The sequence below is a fragment of the Lissotriton vulgaris genome, chromosome 1_2 (assembly GCF_964263255.1).
Source record: "Lissotriton vulgaris chromosome 1_2, aLisVul1.2, whole genome shotgun sequence".
In the NCBI taxonomy this organism is placed as follows: domain Eukaryota; kingdom Metazoa; phylum Chordata; class Amphibia; order Caudata; family Salamandridae; genus Lissotriton; species Lissotriton vulgaris.
The window spans coordinates 341812062-341832220 of NC_141686.1; the positions used below are offsets into that span (position 1 = coordinate 341812062).

The following is a 20159-nucleotide window of genomic DNA, read 5'->3' on the forward strand; positions in this document are numbered from 1 at the left end:
ACACACTAGAGCAGCAACACAGTGAGTAAACCACAAAAGGGAATCCACGCAGAATTATGTAAAAATAAATTCTTTATTGTACATCAAACAAGACCAAAATGACTTAAATCACACCGTTCGTGCAAATAATGCAGGTTTGACAGAGAAAAACACAAATTACTATGAAAACATAGGTCACAGCGCACCTGCGCTCCTATTACACTTCATACGGTAACTGTAGTGATTGCATTTAGAAACCAAACGTACGGCGCAGGAGCACCTACTAAACGCTAAACAGTAATTGAGCTTGAGTCTTCCAGCAGTTCTCCTCTATGGACGGCCCTGCACCATTCTTGCGGTCATCTCCAGAGCAGAGACAATGCTGTGAAAGAAATGCCCCTCACGCTCTTGCGAGTGTGGAGCCTGCCAGAGCCGCTTGAATCGCGTCTCTTTGCCCAGGGGAAACCAAGCCACCCGTGAAGGGGAGCAGGGCGGCTTTACCACTCTTCTGGACCCAACCCGCCTCACAGTACCTTTGTGGGTGCAGGGTCACTGTCCTCGGGGCATCTGTAACTTGCTAACAATGTTGTCATGTCTCAGGAGTGGGACCCAACGTGGAGAGCTTCGTGCAGTACACGCGTTAAAACCAGAGGGCGAGGCTGGCTGGAATGAGCCTCAGAATGCTCGCCCGCCGCATGTTACAGAACAACGTGTCGTTGAAAGGCCTGCCTTGAAAGCTTTGTGCAGCTCCTGTAGCTCTGCAGCCTTAGACGCTGCACTGTACCATCTTAGAGAAGTACAAGTCTTCAGGGGGCTGTTCCTCGAGTCTCGCGACCAGAGGGGCCACACTACTTTATTCTTGGTGGCATCTGACGGTGGCGATATCTTGCCAGACTCCGGGGGCGAGGTTCACAATACAATGCAGCTGCAGTGAGCACGCTGGCTCAAGGACGTTTGTTTTTCTCTGGTAACGCCTCCAGGCGAAACAACGCTGTTCTCGCTAGAGAAAAACGCTCACCACTTGCTGGTTTGTAAAACATGGAGCACTTCCCATGAATGCACAAAGGCACTCCCCTGGTCAGAGCGCTGCACTGTAGTCCCATGGTGCATTGTCCTATAATGCACAAAGTTTTACCTTGGTGCAGAAGGGAGCACTGGTGACATGCTAGCCCTTGTAAAATGGGCTCACCCAGCAGAAGTCTTGGAGAAAAGAGGCAACAAGCTCTTTGATGGCCCTGAGATCTCAACAGAATAGGGGGCAAACAAACAAACCCTTGGAGAGCACTTCGGGCACAAAAGGAGGTGGCAGGCAGCAGACAGCACATACAGTTAGGTTGCAAATTGGCAGACCCTCTTTCAGCCCAGCAGCAGCAGGTCAACACAACAAGGCAGTTAGTTGAAATGGTTGTTGCTTCTGGCAGCACAGCAGTCCTCATGGCAATGAGCAGTTTGTAGAGCCAACAGTGTCTGGCTACAAGTCCCAAGCAGCGTCTAAAAACATGGAATCAGAGCTCCAGTACATATACTCAAAAATGTCTTTGATGAACGGGTGACTTCAAATGAACCCTCAGAAGTGTGCAACAGTCCCTTGCAGCCCAGTCCTGGCTCCAGACGACCAGTAGGGGGTAAATCAGCCCTTTGAGTGAGGGCAGGACACAACCTATTCAGATGAAAGTGTGACTCAACTCTCTCCCAACCGAAGAAGACTATCAGCGTGCAGATGAATGCAGATGTATCCCGTCACACCCTTCCCCTCCCATTGGGAAAGCTTGGTTGTCATGACTCTTCCAAATATGATAGTTGCAGGGGTTTCCTCTGAGGTTGAGTGAGGGGGTCAAACCGTAACCTCAAAGAATAGTGTTCAAAACACCTTCGAGGTCGAGCTTCCCCAATGCAGAATGATGAACAGCTTTGTTTAGAGTACTCATGAGGCGTTCCACCAGACCATTGCCCTGGGGTCAAAGGGGAGTGCTTTTTTTATGCTTTATATTGAGGTGATCTAGAAAGTTTTTTATTTCTTGACTATTAAAAGGTGAGCCGTTGTCAGATTATAAGATTGCAGGTACAAGTCATGTCGCAAAGATGCAATCTAGGTTTTGAATAACCCGGCTCATGTGTAGTGGATGAAAGGTCTTCTACCAATGGAAAATGGGAGTATTGGTCAACAATAACTTTAAGATAATGTCCGTTATCCAGAGGGCCATCAAAAAATCAATAGAAATTCTCTCCCAAGCATGATGGGGCAATTCAAAGGTTGCTGACTTACTCGAGATGAAAGCCAGTTGCATATGTGACAAGTCTTCAATTCTTTTTTGACCCTTTCGACAAGATACGGAAACCAGACTCGATCACGGACAGCTCTCTAAAAGGCAACTATTCCTCGATCTCTTTATTGGGCGAATTCGGCTACTTGTTGTCAGAGACTTTGGTCAATAACAATCCGTGTACCTTGCAGAATGAGGCCTTTCTGCGTTACTGAAAGTTCATCTCTTACATTTCTGAACTTCATATACTCGCTGTCATTAGTGATTAGTGAGAGGTGTAGAATACTGGTTCCACAACTTTTAATCTTGACATGCCACTACCTTGGCTCGTGGCAGTGACAATTTGCTCTAAAGACATAGCAGTTGGTGTGCTCGATTTCACAATAAATTGGATGTAATCTTCCACTGTCTTAGATAGGGTACCAGGGCATAATCAGCCAGTTTCTGATCTTTCCCTGGACGATGAAAAATCGTGTAGTTGTAATTCTTGGGAACTCAAACCCCAGCGCTCAATTCTAGGAGGCATTTTTGCTGTGGGATTGCCGAATACCATCAACAATGCTTGGTGATCAGCCACTAATGTGAAGGGCTTTCCATACACAAACACATGGAAATTATTCACAAGCCCAAACCAGTGCCAAACTTTCTTTCTCAGGGTGCGAGTAAGCACAGTCAGTTTGTCACAGGCTCTTATTGGCATGTACCACGATATGTCTTGGGGAATTTAGCGGTCCCTTGCGCAAGGATTGCACCTAACCCTACAGGGCTAGCACAAACTACTCCCTCTGTATGGAGTTTGGGATCAAAGTCGGGCATTTCAATGGCGCTCTCAATGGTTTGCTTGATTTTTTGGATGCTCTGTTGGCCTTACGCAAGCTCCTGTAAACCCATCTCTTCAAGGCATCGATCTAACATTGCTGTTCCTCTGCTGCTCTGTCCATAAGCGCTAGGAGGCCTCAGGGGAGCTACGCTATGAACTTAAATTCATTCATTCATTCTTCTCACATTCATGTGACCAATGAAATGCCACATACTTTTTGGTTAGTTCTGGTGCAATGACCATAGCAAAGTCTTGTATGTATCTAGAACAGTAATTGACCGTTCCAAGAAAAAATCGTAGGATAGAAATACCTTGTGGGGGATTTGCACTGGACAATGCTTGTACTCTAGATGGATCAGGTTTCCTACCCGCATCACAAAAGACATGGCTGAAGAATTTCAAGCTTTTCTTGTGGAATTCACATTTGTCAGCATTCAGAGTTAAGGCTGCATCCTTCAGCAAACGACATACTTGCATGAGAGTTTTGTAATGCTCTTTCTGTGCAGCCCCACAATACCAATATATCACTATAGTTAAATGCGTTTACTACGGGCTATATGATAAGTCAAATGACGACTTGGAAAAGTTCTGCAGCAGAGGATACACCAAAACTCAATCGCTTTTAGCAAAACAAACCAATATGCGTAGAAAATGTTGCAACGTATCTGGATTTTTCTTCAAGTTCTAATTGGTAAGTTCCTTTATTTAGGTTGAGTCGAGAGAAGAACTCTGCGCCATTCAATTGAGTTATTATATCAGCAATGTGCGGACTGTGAGGTTTTTCTTGCTTAGTTGCCTTGTTGGATTGACGCATGTCAACACTTATGCGTGCAGGTCCTTCACTGTGTCTTTTAGGCACTGTTACAATGGGAGAAAGCCATGGTGTCGGACCAATGGAGTGTTCAATGATGCCACGTATAAGTAAAAAATGAAGTTCCTTTTCAACAGCTTCATGCAAGTGAAACGCAACTCGCCTGTCTTTGATGAAAATTCTCATTTATGTGTAACCTTAATTTCATTGTTTGACTTTTCCCGACCAATGAAATAATGAAGGAAATTGACTTACAATTTCATGATGAGCATTCATAGTGTAGTTTACCGATATCAGTCCCATATCAGCAGCACTATGGAAACTCAGCAAACACTTGAAGCTTTTCCTTGAAGTACATGAATAGGCGCATTCACCACAGTTTTCTTATGTTTCATCATGGCTAAAACAAAATTATTTGACTATTGAAGGGCGTAGAGGCAGCCCATGAGTATACTTTAGTCTTTGAATTCGTAAATTGTGGTACCGGAGATAATTCGTGATACATCTCCAGCGGCATAATATTTATCGACGCACAGCTGTCTTCATGTTGAATTGTCTTCACTTTGGATTTTTTATCACATTCGACTAGCCCCATATGTGCATGGCTTTTTGAAGTAAACATCAATATTGCACAATTGTCATTTTCCCTTTCATTGTAAACAGACACGGAGGAATTCTTTCTCGACGATTTAGACGATTATCAACTTCATTTTGCGTTGAATTGACTCAATTGGTGTGACCTCTTAGCCTTGTGGGAGTACGTTGAATGTCACTGATGTAGCGTTTGGTCGGCCATTTTGTCTTCAATCTGCAACAAACTTACTTTTATCTTCGCATTGCAAGTCGTCACAAAATGATTTGCTTTACCACAGTCTATGCATATCTGTCCAATGGCGGGACATTTACCTTCGTGTGGAAATGACAGAGCATATCTTTAACACGTTTTCTTTTTCTGTGGAAACAGATCCGTGTGTCACTCGACCTTGTACCTTGGCTTACTTTTCGTGCTCATGACCGACGCACTACGGACTCCATGTCAGTCACTTGGCGATAAGTACGCTCATCAGCGCAAGCAGCCTTGAGGACTTGATACAAGCTCAGTTTCCATCAGCATTTGTCATTGAAATGCATACGACAGACATCCATTGATTACTCCGAGGAGCGTAGCCTCCTCATCATACATTAATTGAATTTACAGTAATTTTCCAAACATCCAGTCTTTTCAACAAACTCATTACCTGGTCTCTGGCATTCTTGGCTGAATATGTATCCTTTATAATTCACATTTGTCACTGGCTTAAACTTGACATTAAAGGCCTTTTTGATTTGATCATATGTCTTTTCACCTTCTTGTAAATTCTTTTTCATGGCTTCTTTCACTCCTTCACTGGCCATGTTTCTCAAGATACTTTATACTCTTTTGCATCTATTGCATCTATAAACTCTTCCAAAGTCTCTATCCATGCAGTCCATCTATCGCCAATATTCAGTTTTTTTGCAGTATCAAACGCAGTTGGCGGTTTTAAGAATGCAGCAGCCGTGTATACATTGGAGGACAGTAGTGGTCTGTTAGACCTGGGACCATTGGCGTGGGTCTCCCTTCCATTTTTGCTGTTGCCTCATGTGTTTTGCTTGTGTATATATGCTTTGGGCACTGTGCCACTGCTATTCAGTGCCACAGTGCGAGTGCTCCCTATTGTAAATTGATGTATTGATCAGTAGTTCCATGTTTGGCTATGGTTTACTTGTCAGACCCTAGTCTAGTGCACTGTGTGTGCCAGGGCGTGTAATCCAAATGCTGCTGGTGGACTTGCAGCACTGGTTGTGCCACCCACAGAAGCAGTCTTGTAAAGTGTGTCTAAGGTCTGCCATTGCTGAGCCTGCGTGCAGTCTGGTACTGTCATGCTGACTGGGCAAGTGCACCCAATTGCCAGGCCCTAAACCTTCCCTTTTCTTCATATTAGTCACCGCTATGGTAGGCCCAAGGGCAGGGTGCATTGTAAGTATAAGGTAGGACAAGCCCTAATGTGTGTGGCATGTCCTAATAGTGAATTACAGCCATTTTCGTTTTTTCACTATTGCAAGGCTACCTGTTCTCCATAGGCCAGAATGGGCTGTTAGAATTGTTACATTTTATAATCCTAACAGGCTCAGAGAACATGGTAGAAATTAGAGTTTAGTATGCATGGACTCAGAATAATAAAATACATATTTTAGTAAAGTTTATTTTAATATTCTGTGTTTGCAAATACCACTTTAGAAAGTAGGTATTTACTTGTCTAACCATTCAAACCTGCCTCTGCTAGGTTGTGTATTCCTTTGTCTGGTTTTGTGAGTGACAGGACTGGGGAATTCCTGGAGACAGGCTGAGTCACTCAGTGGTGAATAGAGAGATCTGCACCTTGATGGGAGGGAGGAGTGCACCTGAACTCTGAATAGGGCTGTGCCTGCCTTCCACAATGCTGGCTCCACCCCCTGAGGAGTGGCTGATGTCTCTGCCCTGCACACTGAAAGAAGAGAAGGAGTCCTGTCAACAGAGTGCTCCAGGACGGTACTTGCCTTCCACAATGCTGGCTCCACCTCCTGTGGGGCGTCTGATGTTTCTGTCCTGCACTGTGAAAGGAAAGGAGAAGTCTGGTAAACAGAGTGCTCAGGAACTGGGCTGGACAAGGCAAAGGCCCCCTGGTCTCAGAGAACAAAGGATTTGGGGTATAAATATTGGGACCCTGCTCCCAAGAGATTAGATCACTCTGAACAACAAGAAGAAACCTTTACTGAGGAGTGGAACCTGAAGAAACTGAGGAGAGACTATTCCCAAGCTGAAGTGCTGCTTGGGGGATTGGCCTGCAGTGGTTGCCTTACTGCCAAAGGAAGGAGAAAGGAACTTTGTAACTTTGCTTTCAACTTGTGGAGGATCTCCTAGGGCTTGGAAAAGACCTTGCCTCCTGCTGAAGTCTCAGGGACAACAGACTTCCACCCCCAGCTCCCCAGAGTTCTTGTGGAAGTGCCTGCTGCTGTTTTGGGCCTTCTGAGGAACTGCGTGTCGCAAGGAGCTGGAAGCGCGACTCAACGAGAAGAAGCGTGTCGCGGTAGCTGTGCCTGCTGTCGCAACTCCGATGAAGGAGGGTGTCGCCGCTGGAACTGTCGCACTGCACCGCATCGGAGAGAAGCGTGCCGCAAGAAGAAGAAACGTGTCACCGTCGTTGCTGCTGCTGTCGCACTTTTGAACAAGGGTGTCGCCGCAGGACTTGTCGCACTGCACCGAACCGAGAGAAGAGTCTCGCATCGAGGAAGAAGCGTGTCACCGTCGCTGGGCCTGCCGTTGAACTTCTGAAAAAGGGTGTCGTCGCTGGAACTGTCGCATTGCACCGCATCGGAGAAAGCGCCTCGCATCCCCGAGAAGCACGCCACCGTCGGAGCTGCTGCCGTTGCATTTCTGAACAAGTATTTTGCCGCTGTAGTTGTCGCATCGTGCGGAAGCTTCACGCATCGTGGAGAAGAGTGTCGCAGTTGGAGCTGTTGCCGTCGCACTCCTGAACAAGTGTGTCACCGCTGCAGTCCACGCATCGAACGGAGAACTTCTTGCATCCCCGAGAAACGTGCCACATCTGGAAGATCCTCACGTCTTTATTTCTTTGTATCTGAACTTTGCCGCATTCCCATCCCTGTAACATTGCTAGTCGTGGACGCGCAATGCAACTTAAGGTACATTGACGCAGAGTATCGCATCCAAGAACTAAACTGAACTAAGCTTAAAATCTTACATCCTAAAGTAATCATAGTGTGTATTTTTGTCGTTTATGGTTTTGTGGTAAAGTCTACTTATTTTTTATATAAAACCTGTGTGGTGTCCATTTGTAGTGTTGTCACTGGGTTACTGTATGTGGTCACAACTGCTTAACTTACAACGCCTCTGAGATAAGCCTTGACTGCTCGCGCCACGCAACCTAGAGGGTGAGCAGGGGTTATTTTAGGTGTGCAACCCCCTTATCCTGACTAGAGGAGAGGGTCCCTGCTTGTCACAAGTACCTACCTGTGCCAACGAGAGACCCCCAAATCTAACATTGGTAGTCAGCGGTGAGGATACTGAATTTGCAGTTGTGACTCATGTGCAGTGACTGGTGAACACTACTTAGTGAGTGCAGACCATAACGATACTGCATACTTTTTGGTAGATTCCTTTTTGAATTTTTGTCCTATTTTTGAAAAATGCCGGATTCAGTTATCATGGGAGATACAGAATCCATAGCCTCTATTGACTGTGAATGGGAAGAAGAGAAACTGGAAAGCGACAAAGTAAGGCAGCTGAAGTACTTTTGCAAAAAGTTCAATGTTTCCACTTCTGGATTTAGAGTGAAGGAAGAGTTCTACAAGGCGCTGAGGGCCTGGGTAGAAGCAAGAAAAACCCCGGTCATTGAGGAAGGGGATGATGATGCGGAAGTACAACAGGAAGGGCCGGTGGGCCTAGGAGGAGGGAAGCCACCTTCCCCTGCCGGTAGCAATACTTCTAACAAAAGTCTGTCTCCAGAGGAGCTGGAGGACAGAGAGAGAAATAGGAGGCATGAGATAGAGCTGACCAAACTGAAGTTAAGTGGGCAGTTAGAATTTGAAATGTAAACCAGGAAGTTAGCCCTGGAAGAAAAGAAAATACAGTTTGAACATGAGAAGGTTTTGAGGGAGTTGGAGTTAAAAGCTAAAAATGTAGATATTACTCCTTCTGGTGGCAGCATACCGTCAGTACATACAGAAAGTAGAGTGTATATTCCCAAGGATGTGGTGAAAGAGTTTTATAAAAATGATGAAATTGATCAGTGGTTCAGAGCCTATGAGGTTGCCATGTCTTCCCACCGGATCCCTGAGAGAGATTGGGGAGCAGGGTTGTGGGGACGGTTCCTTAGTGAGGGGCTGGATACATTGTTAGACTTGCCTTCTGGAGTCCACAATTCATACATCCACATGAAAGATGCATTGATGTCTATATATGGTTTGACACCTGAACTCTATAGACAGAGGTTTAGGAAATGCAAAAAGTTAGAAAACAGTACTTGGGTTGAATATGTCACTTTCTTTTGCAGAGCATTGGATGGTTGGGTAAAGGGCAGCAAGGTTAATGATTTTCAAGGTCTCTTTGATTTGATTGCTTGGGACCACTTGTCTGATAATTGTTTTACAGAGCTGCGCCAGCATCTGATAGATAGCAAGCTGACTAACCCTAGGAAGCTTGCTGAGGAGGCGAACCGCTGGGTCCGTACCAGGGTCCACAAGGGTCACATGGGAGACTCAGCCAAAGGTGGGCAGGGTCCCCAGCAGAAGAGTGGGGGGGATAAGGGTAAACAGAAGGAGCTCCGCAAAGGGCCCCAAAGTAGTCCCCAAGGGAACCCTGTGAGAGGTTCCCAGCCTCCCCCTGAGAGAAAGCAAGCGGCCCGACAGGTAGTCCTGTTCCCCAGGGGCCCCTGAAATGTTACAAGTGTGGTGACCTGGGTCATAAGGCGAATTATACCAGGTGCCACCTGTTTGGTAAACAAGCAACCACTGGTGCTCCGCCCCGGCAGATGGCTAGTGTAGCCTTGGGGGAGGAGATTTAAGTCCAAGGTGGGTGGGTTCCCGTACAGATGACCCTTGTCTCTTTAGGAGACTGTGAGATGGTCTCAGAAGCTCAGCTGCCCAAGAACACTAAAAAATATGGGCAGTGGGTGACCGTCAATAGACACAAGGTGGAGGCTCTTTGAGACACAGGAGCCAGTGTGACAGCCGTCAGGTGTCATCTAGTGACTCAAGAGCAGATTGTCCCTCATGCATTCTGCCGAGTTGTTAACGCCGACAACACAGAGATTCATTGTCCAATGGCTCAGGTTCCCTTTGAGTGGGGGGGGGTCTCTGGTACTCTTCAGGTAGCTGTGAGGCCCGCCATGCCTGTTGACCGTTTGTTGGGCAGGGATGTGGAATTCCTATAGCCCGACTCCCAGGACATATTGTTTGGGGTCAAGGGCAACAAGTTTTCATGCGTATTTTGTCCTTGGGACAAGTAGGCCCAACCCCCTGCAGCACAAACACTTTTGCTGCCAGTTTGCAGTACCACATTATGGATCAGGCGTGGTCTGCAGTTAAGGTAATATTTCTGTCCACATGTTAATGCTGTTCAAACTTGTATTTATGGTTCATTAATTAATATGATTAAGGTGAGCACTCCAAGTAAATGTTGTAAGCTCTGACTGCACTACTGACAGTGGTTCCAGTATACAAAGTGTACACATGTTTTCATAGTTTAGCAATATGAGGCTATGTTCTCTGATTTGAAGCAAACATTTGCAGAAGCTTGAAAGCAAGATTAATGATACTTGGCTTTCAAAATAAAATGTTCCTAAAAAATGAAAGCAGGAAAAAACCATTTAGCTAAACTACTGTAAAATTGCAGGTACAACTGTTTGCAGCATCATTTAGTAACATGTGTTGATGCATGCTAGTATAATGGAAAATCAGTGTAACCACTTTCAATAAGATTATGGGAAACAAAAATAAACAAGCATTGGCAAAGCCAGTAGGTATGAAATTGGTAGTCAGCTTTTTAGTTTTGTCAATGTGTGCATTGTTTTGGCATGGTTTTTGTAAAACCGTTTTTGTGTGGGAGCTGCCGGGCCCTCACCATCATAACAAACATTTGCAAAAGCAAAAATGGTTTTTGGTCTTTCAAAGCACACACTGCCACAGTAGTTACTAGCACTGAATAAAACTACTTTGTGTGCCAATATGCTCCTTGGGAAAGAGCAGAATGTGGTCACTGTGAAACCAGCCGATGCAGAGATACAGGATTTTAATAAATGCAAAGGGTCATGGTCAACACCAGATAAAATCTATGGGCCCAATTTTTAAACAAAGTCTCAAAAGTGCACCAATGGTATATGTCCTTGAATTAAGTGCAGCTATACGGCTTTTGTGAATTCCAAAGAATTTACAAAAGTAGGACAAGATATAGTACTCTTAGAAAATATTTGAACTGCATTTTAGCATGAGCAAATTTGCATGTGTAGATTTGCTCAAGCAAAAATCTGATTGTTTGCAAGTTCGCTTTCCTTCCGACCACTTTTTCCCCAACTCTGGAAGAAGGTCTACATCTGCCATTTTCGGAAGTAAATTTCCAACATTTCTCAGTATGGGAAAAGATTAGAGAAGAGTTGTTGAAAACCCTTAAAACATGCAATTTAGTAGGTTTGCACAGACTCAAAAGGGCATTCTAACCATGGAACTATTGCTTACCACTACTTTCAGCCCCAGTATTTAGATCTGCAGAAACGTGACAACATAAGGGGATTGCAAATATTTAAACACTACTATGGTATGAGCCCTGAAATAATCGGAGAGGCTATATCAGAACTCTTATACAATGAGATTGCTACCATAATTTGTTAATACTACATGGCATCAAAGGGACAAGTGGATTTTGTTACAGGACAAGTAGATTTATGAAGCAACCTGCACCAGGGACAAGTAGATATTTTATTAAATTTCACACCCCTGGTTGGGAAATGATTTGGAGAGCTCCCTTTGGGAAAAGGTGGAGAAGAGTACTCACTTGAAGATGGTTGGACTGCCTGACTGATCATGTGTGACCACCCGGTCCATGTCAGCCAGTAGGGGTTCTCAAGAGGACCTGGAGCCTGAGAGGGAGGCCCAGGACCCTGCCTTGGAAAGAAGTGGCAGGGGGTGCGGGAAACCGGCCCCCGAAGTGCCCACGGCCCAGGAGGAGGCAGACCCTGAGGGGCATGCCCTGGAGCCTACCGGGGAACAGATAGCTGAACTGGGGGACCTGCCTGAGCTGACCCATTGGCAGTAAGAAGGAGGCCCCTCCAGGGAAGAATTCTACAGGGAGTAGAAAGAATGCCCTTCTCTAGAAGGCTTGCGGAAACAGGCTGCAAGCCAGGCAACAGGCGATCAGTCTGGATCACATTGGATCTACTGGGAGAATGGTCTCCTGTATAGTGAGCCTAAGGTTGCTGAGCCTGGGTCAGCCCGTGGGCTGGTGGTACCCCAGAAGTTCAGAGCCTTCCTACTGGGGCTGGCTCATGATGTGCCTTTAGCAGGACATTTGGGGCAGGACAAGACCTTTGAAAGGCTTGTTACCTACTTTCATTGGCCTCAAATGCGCAATCATTCAGATACCCATTGCAGGACATGTCAGACATGCCAGGCAAGTGGAAAGAGTAGGAGGAAGCACAAGGCTCCTCTCCAACCATTCCCTGTGTTCAGTACCCCCTTTGAGTGGGTGGGGATTGACATAGTGGGGCCACTGGACCCCAATACAGCCATGGGCAACAGGTTCATCCTGGTCTTGGTGGACCATGCCACCTGGTACCCGGAAGCCATACCTCTGAGGACAGTGACGGCCCCCGTGGTAGGACGAGCACTGATGGGAATTTTCTCCCGAGTGGGATTCCCTCGCGAGGTAGTGTCTGACCGGGGCACCAACTTCATTTCCAAGTATATGAAGTCCCTGTGGCAGGAGTGTGGGGTAACCTACAAGTTCACCACTCCTTACCACCCCCAAGGAAATGGGTTGGTTGAAAGGTTCAACCGGACCCTGAGGGGCATGATTATGGGTCTTGAGGAACCCATGAGGCGTTAAGTGGGAAGTCTTCTTACCATGCCTAATCTTTGCATACCGGGAGGTGCCACAGAAATCTCTAGGGTTCAGCCCCTTTGAGTTGCTCTATGGACACCTGGTCAGAAGACCTCTGAGTCTGGTTAAAGAAGGCTGGGAGCAATCTTCCAGGAAACCTCCCCAGGTTGTATATAGCTACATGCTGGCCTTCAGAAACCAGACCAGGCGCTTCAATGAACTCTCTCAGGGGAATCTGGAGGCCAGCCAGGAGGAGATGAAGCGCTGGTATGACCAGAATGCCACTCTGGTAGAGCTTCAACCTGGACAGAAGGTGTGGGTCATGGCCCCGGTGGAGCCCTGCGCGCTCCAGGATAAGTGGACCGGTCCCTTTGAGGCTGTGGAGCGCAAGAGTCCGGTTACCTACTTGGTGGACTTGCAGTCTCCTAGGAACCCCTTGAGGGTCCTACATGTCAACCGCCTTAAGCTCCACTTAGAGAGGTCTGAAGTGGGCATGCTCTTGGCAACAGATGCTGGGATGGGGGAGGAGACTGAGCTTCTTCCTGACCTCCTGTCAGCCTCAGAGCAAGATGGGTCAGTGAACGGTGTTATCCTCTCTTCCACCCTGACCCATGAGCAGCAGAATGACTGCCGCCAGTTGCTGAGACAGTTTTCTGATCTGTTCTCCCTGGTTCCTAGTATCACAGAGTGGTGCATCCATGATGTGGATACAGGACACAGCTTACCTGTGAAGCACAAGTCTTACAGGGTAACTGACAGGGTAAGAGCTTGCATCAAAGAGGAGGTCTCAATGATGCTTGCACTTGGGGTGATAGAGTCATCTAGCAGTCCTTGGGCCAGCCCAGTGGTCTTAGTCCCAAAGGCTGCAGCGCCGGGTGCCACATCTGAACTTCGGTTCGGTGTGGAATACAGAGGACTCAATTTAGTCACGAAGGCTGACGCGCACCCCATCCCCAGAGCTGATGAGCTCATTGATCGGCTAGGGGCTGCACGGTACCTCAGCACGTTTGATTTGACATCTGGGTACTGGCAGATCGCCTTGACTGATGGGGCAAAGGAGAGGTCAGCATTCTCAACCCCAGATGGGCATTTTCATTTCCGTGTTATGCCTTTTGGGATGAAGAATGCCCCTGCCACCTTGCAGAGGTTGGTCAACCAGGTGTTGACTGGACTGGATGAGTTCAGTGCCGCCTTCTTGGATGACATCGCAGTGTTCAGTGCCAGTTGGGAGGAACATCTGCACCACCTCCGGGAAGTGTTGTTGGCTCTGCGGAGGGCAGGCCTCACGATAAAGGCGAGTAAGTGCCAGATCGGGCAGGGTTCTGTGGTGTACTTTGGACACCAAGTTGGGAGCGGCCAGGCGGCACCCCTACAACCCAAGATTGAAACCATCCTGGCTTGGGAACCGCCCAAAACCCAGACAGAGGTGAGAGCCTTCTTAGGTCTCACAGGGTATTACAGGAGGTTTGTCAAGGGGTATGGCAACATTGTTGCACCCTTGACAGAGCTGACTTCCAGGAAGCAGCCAAAGAAAGTGATTTGGACTGACACCTGTCAGAAAGCCTTTGAGGCCCTGAAAGCTGCCATGTGCACGGCGCCCTTGCTCCTGGCACCCAACTTCTCAAGAGAGTTCATTGTCCAGACAGACGCTTCGGAGCATGGTGTGGGGGCTGTTTTGTCACAGATGAATGAGGAGGGTCTAGATCAACCTGTAGCCTTTATCAGTAGAAGGTTACTTCCACTGGAACAGAGGTGGAGTGCTATTGAGCGTTAAGCATTTGCTGTGGTCTGGGCACTGAAGAAGCTGAGACCATACCTGTTTGGGACTCATTTCCGGGTTCAGACAGAACACAGGCCCCTCAGATGGTTGATGCAGATGAGGGGTGAGAATCCAAAGCTGTTTAGGTGGTCCATATCCCTACAGGGTATGGACTTCACGGTGGAACACCGCCCTGGTACAGAACACGCCAACGATGTTGGTCTGTCCAGATTTTTCCACCTTAGTGAAGAGAACTCCCAGGAGTTAGGGTAGTTCTCCCCACTTTTCAGCTGGAGGGGACACGGGTTAGACCTGGCAGCATTGGCGTGGGTCTCCCTTCCATTTTTGCTGTGGATTTTATTCACATGGAAAGATGCAACAACCTAAAGTATGTCCTTGTGGTTGTTTGTGCCTTTTTCCGATGGATAGAGGCCTACCCCCTCAAGGATAATACTGCTTTATCTACAGCCAAGGTTTTGCTCAAAGAATATTTCCCTAGGTATGGTTTGCCGAGAATGGTCTAGAGTGACAAAGGAAGTGAATTTGTGGGTCAGATTATGAAGAATCAGACAGAAATTCCACGCTGCGAATCATCCCCAGTCGAGTGCTACAATGGCACTCTTAAGCTTAAATTGGCCAAGATACAAGCGAGCACTGGCCTTACACTGCCCGATGCTTGCCGTTGGCACTTTTGTCAATGAGGACGACAGTACATTCTCGTGTGGGACTTAGCCCATACGAAATTGTTTTTGGTCGCCTGGCGAATGTTTGGGGTGTGCCAAGGCCAAATGAATATTGTGACATCGAGTATCCTATGTTGGTTGATTACTTACATGACTTGACTGCTAAATTGCGTGTTCTTCACCAACAAGTGCACAATACTTTACCTTCAGCTTCTGTGGATGCAGGTCACTCGACTCAACCTGGAGACTGGACTCTCGTGAGGAATTTACAGTGGACAAAGAATCTGGAACCGAGGTGGACGGGTCCATACCAGGTGTTATTGGCGACTCGGACTGCTGTCAAGGTTTGCGGCAAGAAAAATTGGGTGCACGCCACTCATTGTAAAAGGTTACCCTTACCCTTACTATATGACCAATGGGTCAGAAATGGTATTGCTGATTCCGAGACTGAAAGGGTTCTGAGATTTGTGCCTTTTAGTGATGCTTGTTTGAAATGGACTCAGTCGGAACGTGCGGATGACGAAGTTCTGCAAGAAGCTGTGCCATTGCATTTGAGACTTGATACTACGCAACCAGAGACGCTTTTCGAGGATTAGACGGTGTCTGGTAAAGAACGCTATAATCTGAGGTCTAACATGGACAAATAAAATCTGAAATTTTTGAGAACTATACTTTTTCAGACAAGAAACTTTTTTGTTCTATTTTTCTTTTTTGAGCTACCATCCGAGCTTAGCTGCAGGGTCACGGTATAAGTTCTTAAGGGGTGACCCGTGTATTGACGAAAGGTCTGCGGTTCTAGGGACGTCTAGGAAGCCTGGACGCACACTTAAGTGAAGAGGGAAAATTGCTGTGAGCAGCACGTTAGAGGATGGAGTTTTTTGTAACTGAGAGAGTTGTTGATAAAATGGATTTTAAGACAAGATTCTATACATTAATACGTAGCAAATGTTTTATCATATTGTGTTCTTTTATGTCTTTAAGTATTACATTAGCTTGTGTGGGTTGGATTGTTTATGCTACACCACTGAAATCTGCACCCACCTCCCAACCTATGCTTGCTTTTTCTACTGTTTCTTTGCACCAATTTTACACGTTGCCTGAACATGAACAGACAAGGAGGTCAGAATTTGTTAACAATTCGTTTATACAGCTGTTGCATCAGCATCAGTTGGTAGTAAATACTACTAATTGCTAGGTTTGTGGTCTTATGCCTCAAACGACAGATAGAGGTATGCCTTATTTGGTTTTGCCTGTTTCTTTCAATGGGTCAGTATGGGCTTTTCAGACTATGTTCATCTATGCAAATGAGGTATATCCCTTACGTTCCGTGAAAGACAATCCGAGAAATAGTGCCTTGATAAAGGGAATAGTAGATATGCTCCGAGATATTGATGCATATAATGCTATCCCTAAGGATGAGGTGCAGGCTTACGTTGGTTGGAACGTGACTGGATATAGTACCAGCTTGACAGAGAAGGAGAGACGAAAAAGGTCTCCCCCGATGTCAGGTCTTTCGAGGTTGCTCCTCGGGATTGGATTGATGCTATAAAGGGGGCCCACCTCTAGATCATCCCAAGTCTGGCTATCAAGGTCACAGACTATTAAGGAGATCAAGCGGGGGAAAAGATAGGTCCGGAGGGGAACAGCTGGGCAACTGGAACCGGAAACCTGTAGATACAGAAAGCATGGGATGAGTGGAATGGTAACCCTCAACTGCTACCTAAACTATACAATACGCTACGCTTTTCCTCACCTGCAATATCCTACAGGTATGCAGAAACAAAAAGGTGTGATATAAAGGGCTTCTTCTAAATCCCCTGGTTTTCCTACCAGAATGGGGATGAAGTAAACCAGAATGCCCCAGGACACAAAGTAAGTAAATATCACTCCTTTCCCGTAGCTTCTTACAGTGATCGTAAGGTTTCCCCCTCTGAGGATATGTATGAGCAGCAAGTTCAAGGGTCAGCGCAGGAAGCGAAAGAGTCAACCCCTAAACGATTCATACAACCCCTAACTAGAGTTCACCAAGTAAGTTCCTGGTACCAAATTAGCAACAGAAAATACGCCCAGCGCAAAGCAAAAACATAGCGTCTATGCAGATTCTTCTCTGCAGGCGCCAACAGGAATGAAACGCTCATAGATGAACATGCAGCACCTAAGCCTAGGTGTCCGGCAGGGATAGGAGATTCACACTCCCGTAGTTAGTTTTGGAGCAGGTCAACGAACACCGTGCTCCCCAGGAATGCACTCAAACCAAGCACCCCCCTCGACCAGTGGAAAACCTGTCCCAGCGTTCTCCACTCTTGATACGGGCGCTTCCTAAGCCCCTCCACAGTACTCCACAAACTGGTGCTGAGAACACCGGTACTCCGCTCTCGCTGTGGGTGCTTCCTAAGCCCCTCCACAGTAATCCACGGAATCCAGCGCAACAATAACGTGAGCTTACCTCAGCCCACAACGACAAACGACAACTAGAACACAGGAAACACAAGCAATCAAACTGGCTCGCCAGGAAGAATAATCGGCAGCGATTCTCTCAGAAAACGCCATGATATTCCTTCCGGTCGCACAGCGTCATTCCAGCGCGCCGCACTAAGTAACATGGGAAATGTAGTTTTCGAGCCCCTTACAGACTCGCATTGCAGGCAGTGATCTACCAGCGGCCGGGGAATCCTGACAGGACACCCCCCCTCAGCAAAATTCACTGACTGCCACCAGCTATACCAGGATGAGACAAATGGAACTTCCGCACCAGTCTAGGAGCATGTATAGCACCCACAGGCTCCGAGGAGTCCTCCTCCGGTCCATACCCTTTCCATGATACCAAGTATTGGAGTTTACCTCGCACTCTACGGGCATCCAAGATGCACCGCACTTCGTACTCCACATCCTGTTGTACTCTCACAGGCGAAGGGGTTTTAGAACGGGGACACTGTGCCGGTTTGAGCAGCGAGACATGGAACACCGGATGTATTCTGAAATGCGATGGAAGTCTCAATTTCACCGCCACAGGGTTGACGTGGCGAACCACTTGGTAAGGGCCAATGAACCTAGGGTTGAAGACACTATACTTGCGGAAATGGATATTTCGAGTGGACAGCCACACCCAATCCCCTTTTCTATACACAGGGCAACACCTGCGGTGTTTATCAGCCTGTGTCTTGTATTTCTGTTTCGCTTTCTCAAGATTCCTTCTTGCTTGCAGTACGGTTTTCCGCAACTGCACCAATCGGGTCTGCAACTGCGGGATCTGAGCTTCAGCTACTGGCACACTCAAGGGGGCAAATCTAGGGTGAAACCCGTAGGTACAGAAAAACGGGGTGTACGAAGTAGAGGAATGGGCAGCATCGTTATATGCTACCTCAGGCCTCCACAACCAGTCAACCCATGCCTCATTAGTGGTATCTACAAAACACCTCAGGTATTGTTTGAGGGTCTGATTTAACCTTTCGGTTTGCCCGTCCGTCTGAGGATGAAAGCTGGTGGACAGGGAAGAGGCAATGCCTAACCTGTCACACCAGACCTTCCAAAATTTAGCGGTGAATTGGGCTCCTCTGTCCGAAACTATGACCTTGGGAAGTCCATGCAATTTGATTACATGAAGGAGCAATAAATGGGCAAGCTGGCTAGCTGTGGGAACCCCTTTACAGGCAATGAAGTGACCCATTTTAGTTAAATAATCCACTACAACTACAATAGCTGTCATCCCGTGATCATTAGGGAGACCCACCACAAAATCCACAGAAAAGCTCTCCCAAGGACTCACAGGAGTGGGCATGGTTTGCAAAAGCCCTTGTGCAGGTCGATGATCGCTCTTGGCCTGCGAACAAATGTCACACTGTTGAACCCAAGCAAACACATCAGGACGGATGGTGGGCCACCAATAGGTGCGTAGCATTTTCTCCAAGGTTTTCTTCCCTCCAGTGTGTCCCGCACACGGCAGATCGTGACACCATTTGAATGCTTGTTGTCTCAAGGCTAGCGTGGGAAGAAGCAACTGAGACCCTTTTCTTGGCAACCCCTGACGGACTCTCCATTCTGGATGTAGACGGATCCATGTTTTCCAGGCAAAGGTTTGTATACCTCTCTTGACTTTGTGGAGAAACTCCTCGGTGTGTATCACTCCTACCACCTTTTGGGGTTCAATGATGCTAGTCTCTGGCGATGATGTTACCGCTGGGTTGTTTTCCTGACGCGTGAGAGCATCCGCCTTCCGGTTGTCACATCCCGGACGAAAAGTAACCACAAAATGAAATTCAGAAAAAAAAGCATCCATCGAAGTTGTCTGGGGGTGAGATGGCGAGCTGCTCGCGTGAACTGCAGGTTACGGTGGTCAGTGTACACCGTGATTTGCTGAGAGGCGCCCATCTACCAATGCCTCCATTCAGTGAAGGCGTCCTTAATTGCTAACAGTTCTTTCTCAGCAATGGGGTAGTTGCGTTCGGCGGTATTCAATTTGCGAGACATGAACGCAATGGGATGGAGATGACCTGTACTCTCATCCCTTTGCGAGAGAACGGCCCCGACTGCTAGTTCCGAAGCATCAGCTTCCACCACAAAGAAGAGTTTCGGATCAGCATGGATTAACACCGGTGCAGACGTGAAAGCGGTTTTCAACCGGTCAAAGGCGGTTTGTTCGTCGAAGCCCCACACAAAGGGGGTATTCTTCCGGGTCAATTTTGTGAGTGGGGTTACCATGTCCGAAAAGTGCGAGATGAACCTCCTATAGAAGTTTGCGAATCCAAGGAGTTTTTGAATGTCTTTGACGCTGTTGGGTCTAGGCCACTCCACAATGGCACGTACCTTTCTTTCTGCCATTACTTGCCCTGATGGTGTGAGCATGACTCCTAGGAATTCAACGGTGGTAATGTGGAATTCACACTTTGTTAATTTGCAGTACAGTTGGTTTTGTTTTAAGGCCTGCAGCACCTGACACACATGTCTTTGATGTTCTGGTTCATCATTGGAATATATCAAGATGTCATCTATGTAGACTACTACAAAGATGTCTAGGAAGTCTCTTAAAACCTCATTGAGGAAGAATTGGAAAGAGGCAGGGGCGTTACAGAGCCCAAAGGGCATCACCAGGTACTCAAAGAGTCCATACCTCGTCTTAAATGCGGTCTTCCATTCGTCGCCGCTTCGCATGCGCACTAAATGGTAGGCCCCTCTCAGGTCCAATTTCGTATAGATTTTGGCTGATCTCACCTGCTCCAATAATACCGGTAT

At 47.1% G+C, this 20159-nt stretch overlaps 1 protein-coding gene across 1 annotated transcript in view; it reads right to left on the bottom strand.

Annotated features, from left to right (window-relative positions):
* The window catches only part of LOC147736719 (uncharacterized), a 67610-nt gene that overhangs the window by 2146 nt on the left and 45305 nt on the right, over positions 1 to 20159 (bottom strand). The gene's annotated exons all lie outside the window — the stretch shown is intronic.